Source organism: Thunnus albacares, chromosome 3 (genome assembly GCF_914725855.1).
Source record: "Thunnus albacares chromosome 3, fThuAlb1.1, whole genome shotgun sequence".
NCBI lineage: Eukaryota > Metazoa > Chordata > Actinopteri > Scombriformes > Scombridae > Thunnus > Thunnus albacares.
Genome location: NC_058108.1, coordinates 35,392,124 through 35,417,871, shown reverse-complemented (window position 1 = coordinate 35,417,871; position 25,748 = coordinate 35,392,124). Strand labels below are relative to the sequence as shown.

Below are 25,748 nucleotides of genomic sequence, written 5' to 3'. Positions count from 1 at the left end.
AAGAATCAGCCACATCACAGAGTGCTAAATTTGTTCCTCTGACTGGCTTTGTCTCCATAGGAACGGTGGCCGAGCCTCACGGGTATTGAGTATTTTTAGCGGACAATTCATGATTTTTAAGAAATTAAGTTGAGAACATTGAAACCAGTCGTTATAACATAAACCTATCTGATCATCATGATCACGTTTCTTTGTTCAGTAATATTGAGGAAATCATTTGAAGAAAAACTTGGAATGGGAAATAGAGATAAGAAATGCATCAGGTTGATAAATGAGCTTTTTTCATTGTAAATATTTGTGACTTATTGATGAAAAATTTGCACACAATTTGCATCAAGACCTTCTGTCATATTTGTTTGACCTTTGGTGTCTTGACACATGAATGTGATTGTGTGACTATATAAAGTATATTCCTCATTTTCTCTCTCAGTATTTGCGTTGTAGTTGGTCGACACGTCGCAAATAAAGAAAAGGGAGCTCTGATTCAGTATGCAGGTATTTCTTGTATCCAGTTTTCCCTTTGCTGTAAAGAATTTTACAAAATTTTCATGGACAGTTTGCACTTTGAACTTCATTAATTACCCTCTCACAGTACACGTAAACGAGGTAGCGAGACAACCGAACAATAGCTTACTGACGGCTTCACTTATCTCTGTCGTTCATGTACCTCTCGTCTTCCAGGGTGTAGCGGTCCCTCGAGAGTCTCCCGCAAAGTACATCTGCTGATGAAGATCATGTGATATGATATGAACAACGTTTTAGAACTTTTGCTTCTTTTGTTAAACCCAAAAAAAAAAAGGTTTTGTAGAAAAAATGTTATGTAGTAAAGCAAATGATCAGAAAAAGCAACATTTTGATACTGAATTTGTGTATCACATCCTGTCTGAATGTTGGATGGTAGCTTTTCAGCAATTTCAGACTGTCCAAACATCTCTTCTTCTGGAGTGTTTATTGGTCTTTAGCCTGTCAGGCGTCGACGTGTCAGCCTTGTTAAAAAAAAAGCTGAGGCTGTGAAGCTAGGTGGTAAACCCAAGCTGCTGCACACAAACACCCTCCTCCACCCTACAGAGGCTGAACACACACACACACACACACACCCTCCTCCACCCTACAGAGGCTGAACACACACACACACACACACACGTGGCTTATCGCTGCTCTCCAGACAGCCGCCCCAGATCAGTCAACGCGCCGCTCGATCGATGCATCTGATAAGGAATTAAGACAGAAAATAAACTGTACGCGTTATCGGGGAACTCGGTACATGGCCTAATTATGATGCAGCGTGTGTGTGAGAGGATGATACGGCGGGACTGGAGTGGTGCGAGGCTGCAGGAGGGCCGGGCGAGGGAGCAAGACAGAGAGAGAGAGAGAGTTTGCATGCTGGTGGCCCCAAATGGCAGCGAGAGGGAGCGGTTTGAAAAGCGTGAACTACAATACCCAGAAATCCTCCGTGATGACATCATTACATCATGTTTACTGACTCGTCTAATGTGTGATTGTGTTAACTAAATAAAAGTCTGGGCTCGTGTGGTTTTTTTGCTGCACATGAGAAAGTTTGGATTTGACTGAAGTCTCAAGTAGTTTGAGAAGTTAAACTTGGTAATTTGTGAGTTGAATACTAATCAATGCAGCCGAAATAACCCCTGTGTAAGATGTTGTTATCCTACATATATATGTACACTGTGCAGGTCTAAACAAACACATAATTCATACATTGAACGTCTAACATTGCTCACTCATATTGATGTTCTCTCTCAACAATAATAGAAAAAACAAATAACCTTCCTGATGAAATCCAACACAATTTTAAACATTTGGATTATTGAAATCAAGTGGCTCTTCATTGTAAAATTGTTGTTGTTTGTCTTATTCATTGATTTTTTGTATTATATTTAATTCATTCCTTGTTTTTATTCATGCACTGTCAGCAATACAGAATAGAGAAGTAAAGTCTTGTCAGAACTCTGTTGAAAACAAGATGATGCCTCCAAAAGGGACTCACCCACCAAACAATATAATATGTCCAAATATAAACTATAGTACTATATGTCCAGCTACCCAGCCATCACCCATCATGAGGAGAAGGTCAGAGTGAACCAAATCGTTCCCATGTCCATGTCCAGCAGTTATCCCAGTGGTGTAGCGGACAGACAGGACGTTCAGCTCCGCCTGACGGTTCGATCGTCAGCTGAGGGGAAGGAGCCCGTCTGTCCAGCTCTGGGAGAGAAACTCCTTTGATCTGCCTTCAAACCAATTCATGAACACCAACTGACGGGGCGGCACGAAACACCCCGATGCCCAGCCTGCCTGGCCCCCGGGTCCCCAGCACAACTATGTGCTTTCATTTAGGGCAGATTCCAAAACACAGAGAGGGAGGGAGAGGAGGGAGGGAGGGGGTTAAAGTCTGAAATTCACTCAGAATAACTTTCTTTCTCTCTCTGGTTTCCTGCTTTGGTCACATGTCTACTGCAGGAATTTCATTTTTTGGAAATACCTTTGCGTTCTCCTGCAATACTTTTCAGTTCTCTCATGTTACATTTATGCATTTCTTCACAACACTGGTGTCCTAAGATAGCACTACATTACATAAAAGAAGCACAAAGAGGCTGTGTTGATGTGGATGTGTTGCTCGAGTTACTGGTGCAATGATGAAATACAGTCCAAGAAGACAAGCTTGAGTAATAAATCCATGGCTTTAAGCACTTATTAGACCTCAAGCCACTGTACTGTGGTTTACAGTCCTATGAGACAAGATTTTACAACTCGGGTATTCCACAGTGATCATTTTATCCTCCATCTCATCGATCACAAGGTAAACAGTAGTATTATCTTGTGCCTGGTAATCTATATAGGTAATCTACTGGGAATGTGCGCTTATATTAGTCATATTTCTATTATTATTATTGTTGTTATTGTGCTTCTCTGTGTCCCTCTCCCCTTTCCTACTTAAAGGACAGGGACTACTTTGTGTCTATAGGTAATTACACATATGAGCAGACAAAAATGACATGCGGAGTTCCCCAAGGCTCCATTCTGGGGCCTCTTTTGTTCAACATCTGCATGCTCCCACTGGCTCAGATTATGGAAAATAACAAAATATGTCACCATAATTATGCAGATGACACACAGATTTACATAACTATATCACCAGGGGACTAATACAAGCACTGAGTAAGTGCACTGAACAAATCAATGATTGGATGTGCCAGAATTTTCTTGAATTGAACAAAGATAAAACTAAAGTAATTGTTTTGGAGCCAAGGAAGAATGTTTAAAAGTCAGCACTCAGCTTCAATCAATAATGTTAAAAACTACAAACTAAGCCAGAAAACTTGGTGTAGTCATGGACTCAGACCAGAATTTCAACAGCCACATTAAAACAATTACAAAGTCAGCCTACTATCACCTGAAGAATATATCAAGAATTAAAGGTCTCAGCAGGATTTGGAAAAACTGCAGCTGATCCAGACGCTGCTGCTCGAGTCCTCACTAAGACCAAGAAAGTGGATCACATCACTCCAGTTCTCAGATCTTTACACTGGCTTCCTGTCTGTCAAAGAATTGATTTTAAAATACTGCTGTTGGTTTATAAAACACTGAATTGTTTAGGACCAAAATACATTTCTGATCTGCTGCTACATTATGAACCATCCAGACCTCTCAGGTGGTCTGGATCAGGTCTGCTTTCTGTCCCCAGAGTCAAAACTAAACCTGGAGAAGCAGCGTTCAGTTTTTATGCTACACATATCTGGAACAAAGTCCCAGAAAACTGCAGGTCTGCTGCAACTCTCTGTTCTTTAAAATCACAGCTGAAGAGTTTTCTGTTTGCCTTTTATTAAACCAAATTTGAGGGTTAATACCTTGTCTGCACTGCAACTTTTATTCTCCTGTTTTATCTGTCTTATTCTATTTTAGCTTCTTTTTTATTTCCAAATATAACACCTTTTAACTGTATTTAAATGTCTTCTTACATAGCCTTGTGTTGCTTATATATTCTGTCTTGATGCCTTCTATGTAAAGCATTTTGCCTTGTTTTTGAAATGTGCTATATAAATAAACTTGCCTTGCCTCTCCCCCCTCCCTCTTTCTTTCTCAACCCAACCAATCAAGGCAGTTGGATGCTAAAGGTTGCGAAACTTTTGTTGTCAGACAATCCTACTACCCAACACAGTGGTTACTTTGAAATGTATGTGTATGTATGTATAGATTCACAGCAGCTACATTTATTGACTGTATTATCTACATTTATGAAATGATGTTAAAGTTAAAGCACAAATGCAGTAAAGCCACCTCCGTCATCAAACAATCAGTGCATAATGTACTTTTTAAAACTTCCCTTAATCTAAGAATCTGTTGGAGTTTATAACCAGTGTAATAAAGCAATGGTCTTGCATCAGGACCAGTTTAGAGTAGAATTCAATAAGTTGATCCATGATAAGGAAAAGCTAAAAGTATCACGTGGATCAGGAAAACTGGCCGACTTGTGTCTGGGGTTTTGTGTCTTATTACCCAAGTTTATATTCAAATGTAGTGCAAATTTTAACTGAATTTCCAGTAAATCAGCATGGCTATGGCTTTTATGTTTGCTTGAAGTATTAATTTGAGAAACAACTCATTGCTCCACACACATCTGACGTCTCAGATCTTCAGTGGAACGAAATCTTGAGTGACATTTCTCATGCTCAAATGATTTATTTGTTTAGTCTGTTGTCGCATTTTGTTTTTATTGATACACCAACTTTTCAAAACTTAGATTTGACTTTTCCAGATTACTGGCAGGTTCTGCATAAACACAGGTGGAAGGAAACGCACTTATTGACTTGTGCTTGAGAGCGACTCAGAGAACTACAGCAGGAACTCAAATCAAAGTACAATCAATAAACATGTTCATCAGCTTTGCCAATGATGGAAATCTGACAGTTCTGACCAATGGAAGAGCAGGAGGTGAACGCTATAACCAGCACGTGCCTGCTACAGCAGCAGATTTTGCAGGGTCATATGTGTGGATTGAGACAGAAACCCTGTCTTTAGCCATGTTACAAATTTGGAACATACTTATGGATCAGAGCAGAGAAGTAGAAAGCAGATTATGCAGCAGGAGTGGTACTGGAATCCATTGAAACCAACATGAATCCAGGCTGATTATAGCTGCCTGCTTTGAAGGAAACTACAAACATTTTACAGCCATCTTTTAAGTCTTCAGAAGTTGAGTGTTTAATACTCAAAAGATTTTGGGTGGAGTATCACTTTAAGGGCAGAAATTGCTTGACTGCCTTTGGAGAGTGCAGGAGGATAATAGGGTCCTGGGTGTGTTTGTTTGTGCCCTCGACCCGATCGGCATGTGATGAGCGGGGAGGTCTGCAGGCCTAATTGGCCTCTTTAAATGGAAAAATGTCCAGCGAGCATGACGCATCGATGAGTTGGTAGCACACCTCCACCAGCCCCGGCTCTTTTTATCATCACTTTATGGAAACAAACCACTCCAATTAGCGGCAGTGCAGCCATGGAAATAATAATGACCATAAGTTGGACAGTCATTGGATGGATTTAAAAAGTTTATAAAAGTGCTAATTTACATCTCTGGAGCTCTGTACTTTGTTTTCTGTGCTGCACTTCCTGAGAGCTGGAAGGCAACATCAGCTGTGTCCAAAGTCTTCACAAAACATAGTAATAATATGTAAATTTTAGTAAATGTAGTACATAAAAAGTATGAGTGATACAACATGGATGATGTTAAACTGAACTGAGGTTCCATAAGTTTTTAAGGGGGTGTTTCTAATGAATCTGACGGTTCACAGTGAAAAATATGAATTCCTAAGTATATTTTTCAACACGTTCATGATAAGATGTGTTCGTAGCATTAAAGAAGAGCTAAATAGGAAACTATTTGAATGTTTTTCTGCTGGTGTTAGTTAAAGCAAACATACTGAAGGCCTCACACTGACAGATGACTCAGGTAAAGTCCATGTAGGGAAGTATCTGGGGAAACACTGAGAAGAAATAAAGCATCCATACACCCATTTTCCACCTCTCATCTGGTCCAAGTGGCTGCATGCTAAGTAGTGTTGCCCAGAAGTCCTTGAGCTCTTCCTGGGTGATCCAGGGGTGTTCCCAGGCAAAGTGTGCGTCACATAATCCCTCCAGTGGGTTCTGGGACAGCCCTGGGTTCTCTTACCAGTCGGACAGGAAAACCTCCACCTCTACACTTGGTCAGGTACCTGAACCACTTCAACTGGTTCCTTTTGAAGCAGTACTCCAAGCCTGTCCCAGATGTCTGAGGCTCTATTTACACTTGTCATTTCAAGTGTGTTTTCTCATTAAATCCAGATGGGACACTTTCATATACACTTATGCCAGGTTCAGACTACACAGTATCAGCCTGATAATGGCCCAACCCGACAGATGTAGGGACCGAGAACGGGCATCTGGCGCGACATCGGGCGCAACAGTTGATAGTTTTATCCCATGTAGTGTATCATAGTGTGAGAGAAGCTCTGGTATGAGAACTGTAGGTACCTTTTAGTGGCAGAATAACATTAATATGACAAGTAAATGCAATAATAATGTTTTTTCATTTAGCAGCTGCATAAATTACAGACTTGACCAATATCTCACAGACACATCTTATCATTTATATACTAGCTGCTGCTATAGCTTAAGCTAATGATGCTAACAGCCAAGTGCACATGACCAGCAGTCAGATCACATTTCACCACAATATACACGCATGTGTGAAAACTTTTACACCTTAAGTAACATTTCACATAACTAAAGTAGGTGTTTGTCCATTATAATAACATTAGCTCATTGTGACCTTTGGCTTTGCTATATTAGCATCACAGAAAGAAGAAATATTTGCTTAAATCTCAGACCATGTCCCTACTATATAATAAACAAAATGATAGGAAGTCACTGCAGAAATGGAAATAATGTATTGTTTCTTCTTTGCTGGTTTTCTGTGGCTGACTTGCTCGTCTGTCGTCTGGACATGCCCAGTAGAAGCATTACCTTTATGTTTTGGTGTTTTAATGTGGATGGAGCCATTTGCAGAAATGAGCTGTAACACGAAAACAGCGTTTTAGAATTTAGAATTCATGAGATTTGGAGTCTGCACATTTTCAGTTTCTTGAGGACAGCAGAGTAAGCAGATCTCAACATAGAAAAATGTGTAGAATCACAAACGTATTTACTATATATGAAAATGTTCTTTTAAGAGAAACTAATGATCCCACTGAAGCCATCAGAAAAGCTCCTCGTGGTTCGAGGCAGCAGCTCAGAGGCCTGCAGGTGTCAATTTGTTTTGAAGCTGCTCGTCCAGAAAGACAAAAAAGTGGCTCTTTAAAGAAGCAGACCAAAGGGGAGTCGCTGACACTTCAAAGGAGTTTCTGAGCCGTTCGCCTCCCTCCGACAGCGAGGTCACTGTCAACTCTGACGAGTCACCGCTCTGCCATTAAGTTTGGGGGAGGAGGAGGAGGAGGAGTGTATTTCTCCCTGTCTGCTGGTCTGTGGGAGTGTTTGGCGGCGGCGGTGGAGGGGAGCTGTGGCTGTCGTCGGTGAAAATCAAACAGAGCCCAATTAAACTGATTCTAACATGCCAGTGATCACGAGGAGGAGGCTCACCTGGACTCTCCTCTCCTTGCGGACATGCCTCTGCCTCCATGACTCCTAGGACGCTAATTGCCCCGACCAAAAAGCCTTGGGAATCTGCCGCTTCAATGTGCTAACAGCCCGTTGAGGAGCTGCAGCAAATTCCCAATCCACTGACCGCCAACAAAACCTGTTTCACAGTTTACGACTTAATTGAGGAATGACTGTAAAGTGAGAGAGTTTGTATATATTAATCTGTAGATATACTGATGCTTTTATCCATTCATAATAATTAAAAGGTACCTTGTGGAGTAAGTTATGTTTACACTCAGTGTTTGTATCCTTGAGGTCTAACAAACATGTTGAAATTTGAAATTAATATTCTTAAAACTGTATTGTTTACATCAGTTAACTCGTCTTCTTCTCTGCCACTTGTTGGCACACTAGTACATTTCATCAACTCTTTAATGGTATGGCACGGTACAATATACACATAAAAAAGGGCGACCCATTCTTCAACACAATGCTCTACAGCACTACTTGTGGTCGAAAACTCCACAGGGTGCCTTTAACACTATTTTGATATTATTACAGAATAAAAATGGTAAATTTGTACATTTATAACACCATGACAACAGAGCAAAGTCCATCTGTTAATGAAGATTATGTGATAGGATGGAAAGCTCCAGAACTGTTACTAAACCTCACCTTGACATGAGATTATTCTGTCAACCGCTGTTTCAGAGGTCAAGAAAGACTCAATATTAAGGCACTAATCTGTGACATTTATATCTATAACTTAACGTATCAACAATTAATTAAACACAACAGTGAATGAACCTCCAACAAGTCCCTGAAAGCTCTTCCGTGTCATTCCAGAAATCTCAAGTTTTTTTGCAATGAGCAACAGAAGAGCAAACCCCCCAGTAACAGGCGTTTAGGTGATTTTGGCATAATGGACACAGTTGGAATTGAAGGTTACGTGATGCACACTAGCCAAAAACACTTTCACCATACACTGCCTCTCTGAGACTCTGAAATCCCTCTTTTTATTAGGTCCAATAAAAGTGAAAAGTCTTGAAAAGTTGCATATTAGTAAATTATTAAAGTCAGCAGAAGGTCAGCCAGCTCAGCCAGAGAAGGACTCTAATTCTCATGCTCTATGGACCCAAAAATGCAAAAGCCAGAGGATGCCTGAAAAGCTTTTTCAGCCTGGGCGTGAACAACTTTCATTGGAATTATTGGGGCGCCATTTTGGAAAAATTCTCTTGAACATCCATAAGAAGAACTGGGTAGTTAGCACGAGCTGTGATAGACATAGTAGCAGAACAAAGAACCTTCCAAACAATTAAGACAAAGCACAAAAAGTAAAGCAAAAACTAAACCTTTTAATCATTTATTCATTTCTTATATCAACAAAAGCTTCCTGTCACCAACATTACAAGAAGCAGAGCCGTAACAGTAGATCAACTCTCTGAAGTTCCTCCAATTCCATCAAACAGAAACACAAAATAAGAGTCATCTTCTGTTCCAAACGTCAGTCCCCTAATTACCAATTTTCTCAGAGCGGGGGGCCTTGACATCACACAGGAGTCTATCTTTGGTGTCGGTATAGATTATGGAGCCCACCTACAGGGAGTGGCCGCCAAACAGTACAAAACAATTAACGCTACTGCGCCGCTATCAAAGGCTCGCAGAGAAAACAGTGAGCCACGCATGGCTGGAGCGAGGGCTCGACGGAGAGAGAAATGAGTGTAGTCACATCAAAAACCAGCGGAGCAGGAGTCTGATTTAGTACAAAAGGCTGCAATTAGCACGGCACATTAGGAGCACATGGCAGGGCAACTCCCTCACTGCGCCTGTTTGGGACACACAAGGGCCGACTCCGCCTGGGAGCCCGACGCTCCACACATGGTGAGTTTATTGACAAAAACACAACAAACATCAAACGTCAAGCTTTAATATTAGAGATTATGAATACAGTTTGAATTTCTTTTAATTCAGATCATACAAAACCACCAACAGACAAAAAAAGACATAAAAAAAAAATCAGTGAACATGCAGACAGTAATTCATAACACTCTACTGAAGTTCACAATCCACTCTGTCTTTTACAAATTATATTATATACAACTAATTACATTATATACAACATTATATACAGCTAATTAGCATGAGAATATATGTTTTATAGTAAATGTTATGTGGCCCACATTAGGAGAAAAGTTTATATTGAACATATCTGCAAATAGTTCACTGCTAACGCAAAAGAAACAATCAATGCTAACGCAAAAGAAACAATCAATGCTAACCTTTTTATATATATATATGTGTGTGTGTATATATATATATATATGTATATATATATATATATATATATATATATATATATATATATATAATTAGAAGTATTTTTGCTACTGTACGCAAGATTTTGGAGAATTCTCTGTGCACCCCTCGGCCAATGAGCTGTGAATATAGCATTTATTACTGTGGGTTTTTTTTTTTTTTTTTTTTACATTTACAGTGTTTCTATCATTCAGTTATATCTCCTGGCCATTTTGTCTTGAGCTTGATCCTGAATTTATTTCAGTTAACGGGATGAATGTGGATCTGTGCAGGACACCTGTAGCCTCAGTTAGCTAGCAGCTGAAGTTAGCAATGGGACAGTCATAGCAGCAGATGAATTTCATGAAGACCTATGATCAGGAGTGTTCTGTTTTTTTTTCCTTTTGACATTTTGGATCCATTTCAGCACATCTATGCTGATGTATTTTGTTTTTACAAAGATACCTGTGCATAGCGGCTTCCTCCATGTGAGCTAACGTCAATAAGAAGGTGACTCATGTAGTGCCAGGAGCCTCACCTGAATCAAAACACTGCTGTGAACATAAAGTCTGAATAAATATTTGTCAAAGTTATTATAAGGTGTGTTATTTTTAAGGCTTTGCAATACAAAGATTTATTATTCATTAAACAAGTTTCAAGTGTCTGCTCATTCATTTTCATACCTACAAGAAAAAGGATTGAAAGTGATGGGCGGAAAAAATACATTCATGAAATCTAAAACTGTAAAATTTGATATTATAATTTAAAACTAACCACTAACTAGCTTGCTTTTTCCAGAGCTTTCAACCCCATGGCACTTCATCAGCAAATGGAGTTGCCTCAGTTGTTGGTATGGAACAAACTCCATGAAAACTGAGTGAACTCTGTTTGGTGATGAAGACCATAAGATGCAGTTAAAATGCTCCAGAAAATGCTAGTAAGGGAGTCTTTTTGTCAAATTACTGTTCCTGAAGTCATGAATGAACTTTTTACACTTGAAACAATATAGTGGTATTAGCAAAAAGTATACACAGTTTGTATTTTAAGAGCTCAAACTTTCAGCAAACTGGTTTAGTCGTTTAAAATCTAAGTAGAGCTGCAACAAACAACACTTTCCACATATCTTAGAATGTTTGATTTGAAAGAGAACTTATTTTAATTTTAAATATAACTATTACTAATTATCTGTTAAGTCTCTCTGCTCTTTCACCTGTTTCTATCTGCAGATGTCTGTAAATATATGGTCTCATACATATGTTTACGTAGCATGCTAAGCTAACAGTGCGTCAGCTGTGTGACTTTAAATCCGCACCGTGACGTCTTTCAGAGCACAAACACCGTAAACACACCTGCCAACTGCTCGGAAACACCACAACTACACCTTATTTTTATAAAGTCTACTGGCTACACAGCATGGCATGGCTATGCTAACGATGGTAGCCCCGCTAACTAGCTGCTAGCTGCCGTGCAGGCTGGCAAAATGGATCCAGTGCGTCTCTGTATTCACGGATTGGTGCTCCTGTCAGTGTCGGAGCCTCAGTGTGAGACCCTTAAGTTGGTAAATGTGTGTTTTTAAATGTATAAAAAATAAAATAAAATATATAAAAACAGTGTCACTGCTGTATTAAAGCCTTCACACTCAGGAGGACTTTGTTCCCTGAGATTACAGAGACTCTGATGGTGTCACCAGCTCAAGTACGTCGTTGCATCACCTCTGTACCTACACTGCCGTAAAGAACCTTCGTTCAGGTATTATTCCTGTGGCTGAACACCAAAGTAACATCACTGCAATGTGTTACCTCTGATTAGACGCTAACATTTCACTCCCCGGGAAGCTATGTCGTCTGTAATATAAACAGCACAGCCCTGCAGGCATACTTAGTCTAAAGAGTAAAATGTTGAATAGAGTAATGACTCCGGAGAACATGCGGCTCATAATGAAGGGTCATTTGCTCGTTGCCGTGGATAATGTCAAACATGTTATTAATTGCATGTTGCTTTGAAGCCTTATCGAGCACTAGGATTAGAGAACGCATCAGCCGGTCTGAGAACCAGACGTCAGGATGCAGGAGAGTAATCTTGTTATGGAAGACAAACATCTACAGTACGATGCTCCCACTCATTTTGTTCTTCTCAAAGAAAACACACACACACACACACACACACACACACACACACACACACACACAGGAAGTTTTCTTTTGGGTGGAGGTTCATCTGGTACATTATTTACTGGTATTGGTGATATATGGTTTCAAGAGAATCTATTAGTGTAGTGTCTTTAGTATATTTTCTTTATAATTGTCTGTGACATTTTTATATTTATTGATACTTATTATCACTTATTTTGTTATTTTTATAGTCTGTGTAATGATGTGGCTGTGAAAATTCTCATGTGTGCTGTGAAGCTTGTATTTAAAGTGGCTATAATCAGTATTTTTCATAATAAAATGTTTTCACTGTCGGTGTGTAATGTGTTGGTTGTGGCTCGTAGTGATGAACCTACAGAGAATTATCAACGACTCTGCAGCTCCTCTCGGCTTTACAGAGCTTTATAGTGAGTTTCAGGCTGCAACTTTACTGTTTTAGTTCACTCTCAGTGCTCTCATAGTGTCGTTTTCAGAGGTAAAGCTATAAAAAGTCACTGTACACTACCTGCTCAGCACCAACAAACACAGTTAGCTGTAGACTAGCTGGTGAACATAGTGGAGCATTTCATCTCCAGATGAATGATAATGTTGCTCCGTAACTGCTGGATGTGGAAATAAGCAACTGTTTGCTAACAAGTTCAACATATCAACTTAAAAGCTGATGATGTGTCAGAGTTGTGTTCAATACTTGTTTCTAATGAAAACTATTGGCTGATGCAGGTTTAATTTACTTGCCTCATCTGGGAATCAATTCCCTTTTTTCTTGGACACACCAGGAAGTGTTGGTTTCAGCAGAGATGATACTCACATATCACACGCAAAACTCTTGTTTTCAGAGGCCTAATTAAAATATCCTAAATGCTGGACTGACCATGGAGAGTAATTTGGGGTTCAGTGTTTTGCCCGAGGACACTTCAACATGTGGACTGGAGGAGGTCAGGGATTGAACTGCCAACCCAGTTTTGGCCATCAGTGGGGATACTGGATGGGAAAACCTCCAAACATAAGACATAAACATGAGAGGATTTAACTTTAGAACAGACTTATGAATTTGCCCGAACAGCGACTCACTAGAAAGATCTTTAACTGGGACATTTTGATTGGACGCTGCTGGACTCCAAGTTGTCCCGTATGCATATGGAAAGATGGCCTGTTGCTGTTTGGTACAAACCTGAATTCCGAACATTTTTCTGATGAAAAACAAGTACAATGTGGAGCCTCATGTGAAGCAGAACTTTACTGGTCAAAGATCTCTGTGTGCATTGTTACATTTGGGTATCACCAAGACGATACACTGTAGTAAAATATCATTTATTTCTAATGTGTTCTTCTGGATGGTGTTTTTGAACGAGAACCTTTTTAGTGACAGATTTTATTTGGGAAGTTTGTGACAAAGTTCTTTATAATGTGAGACATGTTCTTGTCTGACAAATGTTTTTTTTATGTATTTTCTGTGCATGACACAATAAATAACTAAGTAATTGTAAGTGCACATTACATGAGCTTTCAGTTTTACTTGAAAACCATCATCAGGAGCAGGTGAAGGTGTCTGGAAACAACAGCTAATAAAGACCAGGTGTGCCAGCTGATTGCATTAATTAGGCTGATGATGTCACAGGGCTAAACTGTAAACTTAACAATAAACGCCTTTCACGTGGCATTTTGTGCTTGTTCACTAGTTTTAAAGGACAGGTTCACAATTTCTCAAGACAACAGTCAGGAGCCCAAATGAACAGTGAAACATGTTTTTCTTGCTGTAATCATTCCTCCTGTTCATACTGACCATTAGAAGATCCCTTCATAATGACCTTACAATGGAAGTGATGGAGGACAAAATCCACAGTCCTCCTTCTGTGCAAAAATGTATTTAAAAGTTTATCTGAAGCTAATATGAAGCTTCAGCGTCCAAATGAGTCAAATCAAGTAGATATCTTTCAACATTACAGTCTTTTTAGTGCCAAAGTCCCTCTTTTTGTTACTATACTTCCACCAACAGGGAAACACTGTCCGAGGAAACACAAAGAGGGAATTTGATGCTAAAAAGACTGTAAATGTGTCAGATATCCACTTGATATAACATGAAGCCCATTTGAAGGATCTTTTAATATCCAGTATGAACAGGAGGAATGATTACAGCGAGGAAAACCTCTTTCACTGTTCATATGGACACCTGACTGTTGTTTTAAGACACACTTGAAAAACTGCAAATCTAACCTTTAACCTGCCACCTGCAACAGAAAAGTCACCATCCTCTGGTGTTTTCTGTTTCAGACATTTTGAGACTGTGGCTGCACTGGCGGTAAGAGCTGCATGTTTCACTAAACCTTGTAGCAGCAGCTCTGACTTCTTCAGAGGCAGCAGACCCGCATTAAGCTGCCAGCTGACGCCCCCTGTTGGTCGACCTGAGACAGGTTTTGAACTGCAGAGCGGACACACCGCTGAGGATGTGATGAAAAGATGAGAAATCAACCAGCTATGCCCAAAAATGGAGCCAAGAAGCTTTGAGTCATAAATCACAGGCACCACCTTCTGTGAGGTGAAAGGTGAGATACAAAAGAGACATTTTTACAGCAGCAGTGAAACATTTACGATGCTGAGACATTTGTCTACCTGACAGGAAGTGGTGTGTGTTGTTTTAAGTCTATGCAACCGGCTCCGTCTGTGAGAAAAGAAAAAGAAAACAAGGGTTGTGTGAATCCACAGGGAGTGTGACCGCAGGGCCGAGGGGGCAGAATCCCCCCCCCCCCCCCCCCCCCCCGGAGGAAAATAAAACCATGAAGCATGTTATTTGAAGGATGATGGTAGCAATTGAAGAAATGCAGGGTTTGGATGCATCATGAGGGTGTTCTGGTGAAATGTTGAGGACACCCAAAGGTGTTAAAATGGGAGACAAAATAGAGATTAAAAAAACTGTAAAGTCCACTTTGATCTTAACACCTTTTCTTCACTCTCAGGCATCCAAAATGATCACATGACTCGATCATACTGTACTTAAATCTGGAAACACATGATGTCATACTGTAAATTCACATATAGGCTAATACAGCAGGCACTCTGAGGTTGGACGGCGATATTGCATCATGTGCTGGCGTGCGGGGAGAGATGACCTCATCATCGTAGTGTTTATGGATCACTGGGCCGCTGGCCTTGATTTCTGTTATTGAATTATGGGAAATTCATTCTTTTTATTGAAGGAGTGGCTTCCAAATCCAATAAGAGAGTCAGCAGTCCTTGGTCAGGAAGCCTTCACCATTCAGAAGCAGCAGCAATGTCATTCTCCTTCCGTATGTCGTTCAGAAACATGAAACAGGAGGCAGCAGCAGGAGCGTGTGCAGCTCGTTTAAAGGTTTCTTAAAACTGACAAAAAAAACACCAAAAATGAAAGATTATAACAGATTTTTGTGGGAATTGATGACTTGCTGGTCATAATTTCTCCCCCATCACGGTTCTTTTTTAGTAAATGTGTGCAGTTTATTGACATCATGTTGCAGTAAAGTGTTACTGTATGTGTTCTGCAGTAAATACATTACATAAATACATTCTGCATAAAGCACTCATTATGCAGAATGGCCCATTTCAGAATTGTAAATATACTGTATATAAGCTGTCAAGTAAATGTGGTGGAGTGAAAAGTACAATATTCTCAATATTTGTTATTCTAAGTAAGTATTAAGTAGCAGAAAATGGAAATACTCAAGTAAAGTACCTCAAAAGTGTATTTAAGTAAATGTACTTAGTTACATTCTGACACTGGGATTGGGGGATTTTCAAATTTGGGAGAAAAACGTTTGCAGAAACCTAGTTTACAGCTTCAGTTCTGCTCATTGCAAACACAGTGAGGTTAAATTTAGGGAACTGAACCTACTTGGTTAAACGTGCATTAATTAATCATTTTGATAATGACACTCAACCAACCAATCACAGATAAATATGATCAACTCTGCAGCTCTGCTGAGCTTTTTAGCCTCTTTTTAGCTCATAGTTTAGATTTTAGGGCACATTTACCATCTGCTTCAGTCTCAGAGTGTTTTCAAGCCTGTTTAGTTTAGTCTGGTTGAGCAGGACTCTGGTTGGTTTTCCTCCTTGGTGCAGATCTGAACAATCGTACTGGAACTGCAGACCAAAACAACCGTGCAGGGACCATTTAAAGGAGGTGGTCTCAGCCCGGTCACAAATGGATTCTGGAGCGGTTCGTTTGTGTCGGGAACGTGATCCGACCTCCAACTGACTCCAACGACTACAAGGCTGCAAGTTTGAGCTAAACGGCTCCCGTAGCCGGGAGCGCTTTGCATGCTGGGATGCAGAGGTGGTCTAACAACCGAGTACGTTTCCTTTGGCCGGAGGAGCCATTTTAGTTTGCTTTAATTTCTCTGGTTGAAAAGAAACTAAACTAAGTAGAAAACACAATGAGTTTACCAAGTGATTCAGAGAAGAGCAAATGAACTACAGGTTTAAAAATATCTTCAATGTTTCCAGCTGTTTTCATGAAGCAAACAGACACATTTAGCTTCAGGCTTCCAACATAATGGAGCATTTAGCAGCTAAAGAGCCAGATATTTCCCTCAGGAGTTGGTAAAGAGCAAAAACAGAGCTAAAAGGGAGTGAATATTGGACATATAACAGTAAATGGTTGCATTTATACAGTGCTTTCATCCAAAGCGCTTTAGAATGTAGGCTACCACACAATATACTGGCGCAATCATCAGGATCAATTTAGGGTTCGGCATCTTGCCCAAGCACACATTCAGATCAAACCACCAACCTTCTGATTAGTGGATGACCCGCTCTACCTCCTGAGCCACAGCCGCCCCTGATAATATCGGCCATGTTGCTAGTGCAGCCAAAGAACTGTTGGAGACCAAACTGGAGCTGAAAGGAGAGTGAATATTAGACTTACGTTCATCAGGTGTTATCACTCACCTTTATTTAATGTTTTTCTGCTCCCTACTGATCAAAAATCAATTAATGCAGCTTCAAAATTAGGTTATATGAACATACGTAACCATGAGTCACAAATGCCACATAGTTATTTATGAACTTTATAGGATTTAGGGTCAAAGCAGAGTGCTGCAAGGCTGAAACATAAATCCTTCAGATGAATATACGCAACTCAACCTGCATGACTCGCTTCATGACATGTAAACTGATTCAGCAGGAAAAGGTTGTTCCATATCTTCACTGAGCAGACGGAGGGAAAGGGGGAGCAGTCATTTAATTAAAATGTGATAATAGGCGGTTCGGTTCATGCGGGGGCTAAAACCTCCTGGGTTAAAGGTGCAGTGTGTGTTCCTCTGGACGTCTTCGGGCCCTGGAGCAGGATTGATCTTTGGCTTGCACAGGAGGGCTCGGCCTCCTCTGGGCTTAAGGGCCACACACCTGTGCATGCATCGGGGCCGGATAAGCCCAGATTAAGCTAAAGTTACCAGCTCTCTCCCTGCAATGTCATTCAAAACCTCAACGGCAACCGCACCACGGACAAAGCGCCTTTTGGGCTGTCCTAATAAACGCCATTAGCTTTGAGACATCAAACATGGAGGATTATGGGATTTTCTAGCCCCCTAAAAAAAAGATGGAGGGTCCGGGGGACTCCCTCGCTCAGCCGTCCTTTCTCTGCAGAGATTACGCTACAATTTGTTTTCCTTTTTCCGCCATTTTGTATGTCCCTCCTCCTTGTGCAGATTCCACACACACACACACACACACACAAAAAAAGTGGTACAGTAATCCCCTGCAGATGAAACTAAGAGCGCAGTAAAAAGGAAGATTACACAGGGCTTTGTAAATTGTTTCTATACACATGTGCATGGGTATTTGGGAGATCTGTAGGGACTTAACATGAGAACTCAGCACACACACACACACACACACACACACATTTCGCTGCGCTATTCTTACTCCACTTTCTGTTGACTGAAGACATGAAGATGTTTAGCTTCGCAGAAACCAAAGAGTCAAGAAGTGGATTCAAAGGAAAAAGAAGACTGTAAAATAATATGTGTGATGTTTTTTTTTCTGCATATGAACAAGAAGAACAGAACAGACAAACATTCATTTGGTGATTTCAAGGTGAAAAGTCTGAATTAAAACTGTCTGGATTTAAAGCAGCAGTTCAACATTTTGCGTTCTTTCTGAGAGTGAGATGAGAAAATTGATACCGATATTGACAACTAATCTCTACAAACAGCAACTGCCTGAATTCCAGATGTGTTAAAAACTTCAGCCTCAATTAATGTTTTTTTGATAATGTGTCTAATTGCAAATTTATTTATGAAAATACACAAATGAGTCACAATGTCAATGAGTACATATAACATTTTGCGATATATTTATGATATTTTGCAATAAACTGCATCGGCTCAGCTCAGTTTCATTACAGTTTTTTTTGCGGCTTCATGAATACATTTATTGATGTATCCACTGCTTCTAAACTTGTTTTGATTTGCCAGAAAACACATTTCTCTTGTAGAGTTACTTGATTAATTGCTGGAATATACAGTATATAACAAAACTGGAAACAACCTCAGACAAAAAAGCTTGAAAACATTTGTGGAATTACATTATATTATACACTCACAGAGCACTTTATTAGGAACACCTGTGCAACCTAATACAACAACTCTGTCATAAATTCTACTTTTATAAAGCTTGTACATTTACAGCTTTTGTTGACATCGTCAGAAAGGTGATAATTGTACTTTATTATAGAGGTCGTAGTGGGTGATGGTGCACTGGAGTGCATTATATTGAAAAGTGTTTCTAGTATTTTTCTTGCATGAGCTTCGTAAAAGTAGAGTTGATGGAAGAGCTGTTGTATTGGATTGCATTAGATTGCACAGGAGAAGCATTATTTTGAGTAAACTGGTATTGAAACTCATAATGGTCTGTAGCTTGTTGTGTGTGTGTTTGTCAGAATTAGACATTGCTGCAAATCACCAAAACCATCATGATTTATTCACTTCTTCCCTTCCTTGTTCCTTACAAGGATAAGAAACTCTGTGGTTCCTTGTGGTTTTCTTAAGCACCAGTTCTGCCTGAGGAGGAAACCACATGACCCACAAATGAGAGAACACAGTTGTCTTTACAGCGAGGAAGACTCTGCTCCTCTCTCTGCAGTCTGGGGGCCATCGCTGAAAAATTTTCCAAGATCACTTACCCGAAAAACAAAAGGGGAACAGAAAACTGTTGAGCGGGCAGGCCACAGCCCTGAGGATTATTCTCCTAGTGTTACATGGATTAGCAGCAGCCCAACCTTTGACTCCTGTTAGGGACGACTTGACTTCTGGCTCTGTTCAGGTGGGGAGGGGCCCTCAGTCATTACTGTCATATGTACTCATGATTCAGAGTGAAACCACCGTCTCAGTCAGAGCAGGAAAATTACAAACTGGGCTCAAGAGATACATCAGAACAAAAAGCATCTTGATGTTACAAAGTCTATATTTACATATTAAAACATGATTCAATGAAAGTTAGTGCAAGTTGCCATTTGCTATAGTATAAAACCCCCACTGTACACTACCTGCTCAGCACCAAACAGCAAACAGACACAGTTAGCTGTAGACTAGCTGGTGAACATAGTGGAGCATTTAGCAGCTAAAGAGCCAGATATTTCCCTCAGGAGTTGGTGGAGAACAAAAACAGAGTTAAAAGAGAGTGAATATTGGACTTACATTCACCAGGTGGACAGAAACACAACTCCAAATGAATGATAATGTTGCTCCATAACTGCTGGATGTGGAAATAACAAAAAGTCCCCCAAATTAAACGACCAAATATGCGGTTTGACCATGTGACTCCAGAACAACACATAGGAGCATTTTCTAATCTGGCACCCCTATTGGCAGTAATCAACAGGACAACATTTGTCTGTGTTTTCCAAAACTAAATAATGATGTTTTATGATGTGACAACGCTGCTGGTTGGGTTAAGCGGACGTGATTTTACACTTTAAAGTGTTATAACAACCCCATCACCAGTAAAACGTTGGCATTGAACGTTTCTGCAAACCACGGATACCTTGAATGTCTACATTTCAATGTCGGCCATGATCAGTTGAATAATGATGTTTTATGATGTGACAACGCTGTGGTTAAAGTCTGGTTAGGTTTAGGCACAAAAACCACTTGGTTAGGGTTAGTGAAAGATCATGGTTTGGATTTAAATAAAATAAAAACAGCTGCAAATGTCCTGACGTCTCACTAAAAACACGCTTTTGTCAGTTGAAACGGGCATCGGTTTTGAAGTGGTCTTGAACCGTGATCTCTGCTGATTTCCAACTTCCAACTTTCTGCCAAGAAACTTCCTAACCATCCAACGACTCCTCCTCCTCCTAAGTCAGCTCATATAGATGTGTTGATATGCTACGTATTACACGTGCTGAAGCGTAGATATTCAACGTTTCTGTGGTTTGCGGAAACGTACAATGTCAACGTTTTATTCTGGCGACCAGGCTGGTTATAAAGATGTTCTCCTGTACAGCGACGTTGATATATTGTCATTCCTGACAACTACTGAACTGTAGAAGATGCAAAAACATGCAGATAAAACTACAACAAAAACTTTTAACGCCTCAGGAAACTGGCAGCCATCATCATGGTGATCAGAATAATATTAATTTTAGTAGTTTATCTTTAATCTAGTTGATTTCTGTATCATAATTAAACTCCAAATTCATTCAGATTGAGGCTTGATAATCAATTAACAGTCAAACCCTTGTGAAGAAAGGCAGACCGTCTATTCACGACTCGTACGACGTCTCTTGCGAATTTCGTTTGTATCTTTAAAAAAATTAGCATCATGCCCAACGTGAACATCACCGAACACGCAGTAATGATGTCTTTTAAATATTCCAACCAGTATCTGCTGTTGTTTTGAAATTTAATCTCAATATTTTAACACTTTTGATACTTCTTACAGGTAAAATCACTCAGCTGCAGGTGTTTTTGACAGGTACTGTGCAGGTAATAATGAGGAAATGGGATTCCATTAATCTCGACAGCTGACATGATGCTGTACTGAAACAGTAAAGAAAAAGGGAGCTAATCCTGGCAGTATGATGGACACTTGAGCAAATAGATTCTGTGTTTGTACATCTTGTAACATATGGATTAGATACGAGCGTAAAATAAATCAGATAAGGATATTAACTGGAGATTTTATCACCTCCAGTAAAACGGGTGAATGACTTCGACACTAACTGAATATTTACCATCAGAGGTGGATCTGAAATATTCCTCATATTTAATCTAAACATGACATCTCTGCTCTGCTTCCTCCCCTTTTCCTAAAGGTGTGTTTTTCTTTTGTTTTTGCCTGCAGCCATCCATGCAAACGCACCGCATGCTCAAATAACCAACAGCGTGGCCTTCAGGCAGGCGGAGACATCGACACTCAGGCCACGTTCAAAAGGGAGGATGCGCCGCTTCTCCCCTCGGCCGACATTGCGAAGGTCTCTTCTGCCTTAATCCTCTTTGACTTTATTCATGCAAAGGTCATCTCTGATTCTCCAAATGGAGGAGGCGATGGTTGTGGAGGGTCTCTGAGGAGGGAAAACTACGGTTGAGCCTGGAAAACACTGTGTATGTGTGTGTGTGGTGTAGATACTCTGCATTAGTTACTGGTACAAGATTATTACTCACCCATGAAGCATGACTCAGAAATACCTGCTTCTACCTGGAAAGTTGCAGCTGTCATTGGGTTTCCCCAAAGGAAATGATGAGAAATGACAGCAGTGGTGAAGAAAAAGACATCTGCAGATGGAGACTGTCCTCCCAAGAAAAATGACAATATTGGTTCTTTATGCAAGCGTCCCTAAACAGCTAACATTCAAGTGAGAGTGTAATTATGACGGGAGCGAAGGAGGACATCAGGTGACGTTATAGAGTGACATAGGGAGGTCGGGGTGGATGGACGAGTCAACAGAACATCAGACTACCAACCAACAGTCATTACTTTTTTTGGAAAACCATAACAGGGATCGCCTCTTAACCTTAACCACGTTGTTATTGTAACCATGACAATTAAGGTCTCCTCACCTTGAAGACCCTCTCCACTTCATATCTATATGAATATTGTGATTGCTGCCCTGATGTGTATTCACATCTGGGAAAGGATGTTCAGGTTTCTTTGTTGAGGTCCTACAGAAGTCTTAAAGCATTACATTGGTTTTCAATAAGTGTGCAGATACCCTGAACTGTTTGTCACATCATAAAACTTTTATTTTTTTAAACAGTGATGTGTAACAGTCTTGGAAGGCAGAGATAAATGATGTTTTCCTGCCGATGAGAACCGTCCAATCTAGAGCAAGCAAGCAGCAGATAATAAATGATCTGTGTTGCTTCATCCATTTTTATTTAAACTTCTCGGTTGAAGCACAAACATCTCTTTCTAATAAACTTATTGTCCTAACAAACACCAAAAGGTCTTTGAGCTAACAAGTTTTTCCCTCCTTCAGTAACTCTTCATTGAATAAAAGGATGCACAGTTCTCACAATCCCAACCACTAAGTCTGCATAGAAAATACATTTAAATGTTGTTGTGTTGAAGGAAGGTAGGAAGGAGGCTCTAAGTGGAGTAGTACTGTACTTAAGTACAGTTTTGAGGTACTTGTACTTTACTTGAGTATTACCATGTGATGCTACTTTCTACATTTCAGAGGGAAATATTGTACTTTCTACTCCACTACATTTATTTGACAGCTTTAGTTACTTTTCAGATGAAGATTTGACACAATGGATAATATAACAAGCTTTTAAAATACAACACATTGTTAAAGATGAAACCAGTGGTTTCCAACCTTTTTGTCTTTTGACGTCTTACAAAAAGCAGTGTGTAGTCGGGGTCACATTTCACATGTCTATGAGTTGTTAACAGCTCCACCAAATAGTGATTTTTCCCTCTAAACTTCTCACATGCTTTCATTTCAATAAATGTTCAAATGATCCAATATTTCAGCAAAAATCAAAGATTAGAGAAAAAGTCCAAAAACTGAAAACAGATTTGTGTATCAGAACTTTGTTTTTTCTTCTTTCCTCTCCCATTAATCATCTCACCACCCCTCAGATTTATCTGCTGACCCTTTGGAGGGGCCCGACCCCTAGGTTGGGAACCACTGGACTAAACTAGCTAACTGTATATAAAGTAGTGTAAACTAGCTCCACCTCCAGCAGCTACAACAGTAACATGCTGCTCTAACACTGATGCTTCACTATTAATAATCTAATGATGTCATATATAATAATATATCAGTCAGAGGGACCAAACCACTACTTTTACTGCAATACTTTAACTACATCAAGCTCATAATACTTATGTACTTTTACTGCAATACTTTAACTACATCAAGCTCATAATACTTATGTACTTTTACTGCAATACTTTAACTACATCAAGCTCATAATACTTATGTACTTTTACTGCAATACTTTAACTACATCAAGCTCATAATACTTATGTACTTTTACTGCAATACTTTAACTACATCAAGCTCATAATACTTATGTACTTTTACTGCAATACTTTAACTACATCAAGCTCATAATACTTATGTACTTTTACTGCAATACTTTAACTACATCAAGCTCATAATACTTATGTACTTTTACTGCAATACTTTAACTACATCAAGCTCATAATACTTATGTACTTTTACTGCAATACTTTAACTACATCAAGCTCATAATACTTATGTACTTTTACTGCAATACTTTAACTACATCAAGCTCATCATGCTTATGTACTTTTACTGTGGTAGGATTTTTCATGCAGGACTTTTACTTGTATTGGAGTATTTTTACATTGTTGTATTAATACTTTTACTTAAGTAAAGGATCTGAGTACTACTTCCACTGCTGCCGATTGGTCGTTATTTGATCTTGAGTAAAAGCTGTAAACTCCTAATATTGGCTTGTTATACTGGTGCACCAATACATGAGTTGACCCCTAACTACTCAGAGCACTGCAGCAGAGAGAGCAGAGCCATGCACCAGCGACCATGTAAAACAAGAGGAAACACACAGCAGAGAAGTGGGAGTCAATTTAGCCAAAGTGCAAAAGAGAAAAGGTCACTTCTAAGCAGAGACAAAGTACTAATTAAGAGGAACCAGTCCACTGCCTCCACACAGTGGCAGTTAAAAAAGTCTTCATCTGTCATAAAAGCCTCTGTGTCGGGACATCAGAGAGTCGCTGGACCGGAACAACACAAAAACCAGAGAGCTGTGGAGCCGAGAACCGCACCGAAGAGGGACGAGAGATGACACACTGCAGAGGAACTCCAGACAAATTTATTCATAAGCTACACATTTAGATAAATCACAAGCCTTTTCATCGCTCCGGTATGGCCTTTAACGATATTAGCTCCTTTTAGCTAATGTCACGGCCTAATTAGAAAACATTCTTCCAAAATCAATAGAAATACTGCAATTAGAGAGCTTCAGCCGGTGATGGAGATTTATTATTATGTAGTTATTCCTCTGGTCTTTGACAGACTTTCAGAACTTGGAATCACCTTTTTATCCATTTCGCACTCGCCAGACAGAACTATTGTATTGGTCATGAAACTTTGTTTTCAGGGTTTATATTCCCTCATTATATGTTTATATATGACATGTTTCTTAAACCTTATGTTCCCTGAACATATAAAGTAGGAGAATGTTGGCACATCTGGTAAATCATAAGTAGTTTGAGCTTGATTATGTTGTAGTAATAACTTAAAAAAACACTTTTAATCAACCAACAATCCTCCAAATGAAATAACAAAATACGTTGCTTCAAATGTCAACTTCTCAAATCCACATAGAAAACCTTAGCAACCACCTTAGCAACCGAGGGTACAGAACAGACGGCTGTTTATGGGCATGTGCGACGAGTCGACGTCACCAAGGTAGAAAAAAACATCTCAAACGAAGCGCTTAGAGCAGGTTGAAGCCTCAACTAACTTTTCACCTTTCAGGGAGCATTTTTACCTACATTAACCTCAAATTTTGGAACTTTGACCATGTTTAGTGTCGATATCCGACATTATAACAGTATATAAATAACAGAAAACCACAAAAAGGTGTCATATGTCCCCTTTAAGGTTTGGTTAGGTTTAGACACAAAAACCACTTGTTTAGGTTTGGTGAAACATCATGTCTGGGTTGAAATTATCCCAAAAAAGTAACTTATCAGCTGCTGGAAATCTTGTCCTTGCTGACCTCTAGTGGTTAAACTCTTATCATCTTGTTGCAGTGATGTACTGGTGAACTCCAGGACCCAGTGACATCACTAGTGGTTACAGGTGCAACAGGCTTGAAACTTTCAACCAGAGAGGGAAGCAGAACACTGCTTTTAAGCCTGGAGTTAACGGATACTTAAGTTCTTTGAGAAATTTTTATAAACTACGGTAGGAAGGAACATGTCACAACAGAGGTTTACGGCACAGAAGCATAAAATATATCAGACTCTGGATACACACACAATACTTGTTAGTAGATCAGTTCATTGTTGGTTTGGCTTCAAATATGAGATTTATTGACAATAAGAAAAATATAGAGGATCACCAGCCTTATTCTTTAAGTTACTCTTTAAGGTTACCGTGGTGAAGCAGTGAAGCTCAAATAAAATAAAGAAATGTGCAAAACACATGTTTGAATGGAGAAGAACCTTAAGATGTTCATCTTGAAGTGCTAAAAGCTAGCTTACAGA

The 25,748-nt window shown here is 39.7% G+C and overlaps 1 long non-coding RNA gene across 2 annotated transcripts; it reads left to right on the top strand.

Moving 5' to 3' along the window:
- The first annotated feature begins 9,210 nt into the window (after positions 1-9,210).
- Positions 9,211-22,687, top strand: LOC122974087. Of its 2 annotated transcripts, none has more exons than XR_006400234.1 (3): positions 9,211-9,504; positions 14,340-14,611; positions 21,384-22,687. It is a non-coding gene; the product is annotated as an uncharacterized LOC122974087 (long non-coding RNA). The 2 variants fall into 2 exon arrangements; XR_006400235.1 differs by having other exon boundaries at positions 21,355-22,687.
- The last annotated feature ends 3,061 nt before the right edge of the window (positions 22,688-25,748 follow it).